The following is a 4,228-nucleotide window of genomic DNA, read 5'->3' as shown; positions in this document are numbered from 1 at the left end:
TGCCCCCCAATTCCCCTTCAAATAAGGCATGCATATACTAAAACTTATTTTCTAGCGCTGATTTAGCAACATATTAGGTAGCCTCCATGGTCCTCACAGGACTTTTCTAGCGCTGATTTCTCTGGGTGTTGAAAGAACGAAAAAGAAGAAAAAAGACCTTAAAATTCTACCATCTGTTCTGTAATCGATCGTCTTTGATTTTTGTTTCCCCAGTCATCCCAAAAAGACTTGGACTGCGCATATATGGGATAGGGAGCAGTGCTTTCTTTAACTATTTATACAGTGGGAAGAAGAATTAGAAAGTAGAAAGATATCGTGCAACCTCTAATATATCTAATGGATATCTCAATTTTCTTCCTTCTTCTGTGTCTGCTGCAATCCCCCCCTCTATTTTCATCTAAAACATTTGACATTCTCAGAGGCTCATCTCTATCTGTTGAGAAACCAAGCGACAATTTGGTTTCTGCAAATGGAGATTTCTCAGCTGGGTTTTTCTCTGTTGGGGATAATGCTTTCAGCTTTGCCATATGGTTCACAAAATCCTCAGTTCCCACTATTGTTTGGATGGCAAACCGAGATGACCCTGTTGATGGAAGAGGCTCAAAGCTTTCACTTTTGAAAGATGGAAGCCTTATCCTAACAAATTCTGCTGGCAACACCGTTTGGAGTACACCTGCAGCCTCGACCTCATTAGATGCCTCCAATTTGCAACTACAACTCCTAAACATAGGAAATCTTATTCTTCATAATTCTGATGATCAGAATGTTGTCATCTGGCAAAGCTTTGATTCACCTACAGACACTCTTCTTCCTCTACAAAAACTAACCAGGGTTTCAAGCCCCATCTCCAAAAAAAGCCAATTTGACTATTCTTCTGGCTACTATAAGCTCCAATTTGATGATGAAAACGTGCTCCGCCTGCTTTACCAAGGTCCAACAGTATCCAGTCTCTACTGGCCTACTCCATGGGTTAATGACCCTGAATCAATCGGAAGGATCAAGCACAACACTAGTAGAGATGCTGTACTAAACATCTCTGGCTATTTCCAGTCATCCGATAATTTTTTCATTCCAAGCAGCTGATTTTGGTGTGGTGATGATTCCCAGACGATTGACCGTTGATCCTGATGGCAACCCTCGATTGTACAGCCTGCAAGAGACAGATTGGGTTGTGACATGGCAAGCGTTGTCTCTCCCATGCCAGATTCATGGAATCTGTGGACCCAATAGTCTGTGTAGTTATCATCATGCTACTGGCAGGAGATGTGAGTGCTTAAATGGCTTCAAGAGGAAGAATTTAACTGACTGGTCTTATGGGTGTGAACCAGAGTTCAATATCCATTGCAATCAAACCGATGGGTTCAGTTTTGTTCAGCTTGCTGAAGTTGAGTTCTATGGCTCTGATATAGAGTTCACGCGTAATCTAAATTTTACAGGCTGCGAAGAACGATGCTTGATGAGGTGTGATTGCAAAGGGTTCCAGTTCAGTTTTATCCCTGATGAAGGTGTCTATCATTGTTTCCCCAAGTTCATGCTTCTCAACGGACAACGTACGCCAAATTTTGGGGGAAACTTCTATTTACGACTACCTAGAGCTGGTCTTTTCCATACCAAGACGCCAGATAAAGAATCAGAGTTGGAATGTTCACGCGAAGTTCCTAAGCAAGTACAAACAACGTATGAAAATGAGATGGTGAAGCTTTTGCTTTGGTTTGCCACCGCAGTGGGAGGTGCAGAGGTTACCTGCGTTTTGCTAGTGTTGTTTTTCTTGTTCAGGACTAATAGACATTCAGACCCAGCTGAACAAGGATACCTGCTGACAACTCGATTTAAGCGGTTTACCTTTTCCGAGCTGAGAAAGGCAACGAAGGGATTTAGTGAAGTGATCGGACGAGGTGCCAGGGGAACAGTATACAAAGGTGTACTGCCTGATCAGCGGGTATGTGCAATCAAGCGACTCAGCGAATTCAACCAAGGAGAAGCAGAGTTCCTAGCAGAAGTGAACACCATTGGGAGGCTTAACCACATGAACTTGATAGAAATCTGGGGATACTGCGTAGAGGGAAAGCACAGGCTTCTGGTGTACGAGTACATGGAGCATGGATCATTGGCGGAAAATCTTAGTTCTAATATTGCACTTGATTGGGAAAAGAAGTTTGAAATTGCAGTGGGCACGGCAAAAGGCCTTGCTTACTTGCATGAGGAGTGCCTGGAGTGGGTTTTGCATTGTGATGTAAAGCCTCAGAACATACTCTTACACTCTGATTATCAACCCAAAGTTGCAGATTTTGGTCTGTCTAAACTACTAAATAGAGGTGAGCTTGATCATTCAAGTTTTTCAAAGATGAGAGGGACTAGAGGTTACATGGCTCCAGAGTGGCTTTACAATCTTCCTATAACATCTAAAGTTGATGTCTACAGTTATGGGATCGTTGTGTTGGAAATGGTTACTGGAAAAAGTCCGACAGGTATGCATAGCTCCGACAGTGGAGGGGCGGGGGAGCACATGAGTGTGGTGAAATTGGTGAGGGAGAAGATGGTCACCAACATTGGAAGCAGTAATGCAAAGGAGTCATGGATTGAAGAGATTATTGATCCGAGCCAGAGGGTGACTGAGAAATATGACTCTGCTAAGATGGAACTTCTGGTCAAAGTGGCTTTGCAATGTGTGGCAGACGACAAAGATGACAGACCCACCATGAACCAGGTTGTGGAGATGCTTGTGCGCCATTAGTTAATTTAATTTTGTTGGAAAAATAATTTTCAAGTTTTGTGTACTTGAAATTATGATTATTTTCTTTCTGTAATACTTTTTTTTTTTTTTTTTTTTTAATGAATACTTATATTGAAATACATATTAAAATATAAAAATACTAAAATATGAAAGAGAAATAAAAGAGAGCGCGGAAGCGGAGAGAGACGTATGGGCTACATCTTATATATTCACTGTATCAAACAATATTACATAACTCTCTGTTTATAAAGAGACAATGTGTAGTGACTAATAAACCCTAAAGTAGACCTAAACTATTAAAGAAGAAAATAAACCTTACAATAAAATATAATAACGGAGGATAAAAATATTCTAACATAAAGAGAAATAACATGTTAAGGAAAATATTAATAAACCTAATTTAGAAAATATAAAATATTTTAACATATTGACGTAATGACGTTTATGCATATGAGTGTAAACGAGTCGAGCTAATTGGGCAAGCTTTACTTGTCCGAACTCGACTCGTTTAAATTTTATTCGAGCCGAGCTCAAGGACGAGCTGAAAAAGTGTGCTCGATCTCGGCTTGCATATTAAATGAATTGGTCCAAGCTGGCTCGACAATCAGCTCAAATATTAAATAATTTTTTTTACAATTTTTTTTTTTTCACTGAAACGGCTCAAGAAGCCAGCTTGTGCATGTGTCTATAGTTAGCCAACTATTGACTTGCACCTAACCTGCTACTGCTGCAAGGACGCGCCAAGCTCTTGTCCCTCAATTGCTATGTGCTTCCCTTTTATAGATAGGTAAGGGTGGGAGTGAGTTTGGTTTTAGCAATTTGAGACAAAAGTATGCTTTGTGTTTTTTGAAAAGGTTGGACAAACACAATGGAAAGTGGGACTTTGACCCGTGTTGGGCACTTTGACCATGTGGGAGGCTGGAGGATGGCCTTGGATTCATGGCATGGAGATGAACGTGTGGTAGGAGGTTGGATCCTTTTGGCATGGAGATACTCATCTACTGAAGGACACTCCTCCATGAAATCACATGAGCAACTATTAGAACACAAAAAAAAAAAAAAAAAAAAATCATTCACTTTAATATTAAAAGTCATATGAATAAGAGAAATGCTAAAGACCCAACTTTTTTGCCCAACAAAAGTCCAACTTTTACCCTTTATTTTTTTTTTTAAAAAAAACAAAATGAAAAATGGAAAAAATGTCTGAAGCAACCCTATCTATTTTTTGCCTTTCTTTTATTTAATATTTTTTAAAAAATGAAAAATAGTATTTTTCTTCATAATAATGACATTTTCTTGAAAAAAATGACATTATTATGAAAAAAATACCATTTTTCATTTTTTAAAAAATACCAAATATAAGAAAGACAAAAAATAGATAGGGTTGCTTCAAACATTTTTTCCATTTTTTATTTTATTTTATTTTTTAAAAATAAATAAGGCAAAAGTTGGACTTTTGTTGGGCAAAAAAGTTGGGTCCCTATCATTCCTCTA

At 38.8% G+C, this 4,228-nt stretch overlaps 1 pseudogene; it reads left to right on the top strand.

The window, feature by feature from the left end:
* Positions 1-336: 336 nt before the first annotated feature.
* Positions 337-2,734, top strand: LOC132168523 (putative receptor protein kinase ZmPK1; annotated as a pseudogene).
* Positions 2,735-4,228: the final 1,494 nt, after the last annotated feature.

The sequence above is a fragment of the Corylus avellana genome, chromosome ca2, assembly GCF_901000735.1.
Source record: "Corylus avellana chromosome ca2, CavTom2PMs-1.0".
Classification (NCBI taxonomy): Eukaryota; Viridiplantae; Streptophyta; class Magnoliopsida; order Fagales; family Betulaceae; genus Corylus; species Corylus avellana.
Note: the sequence above shows the minus strand (reverse complement) of the source record. Positions and strands in the feature narration are given on the sequence as shown.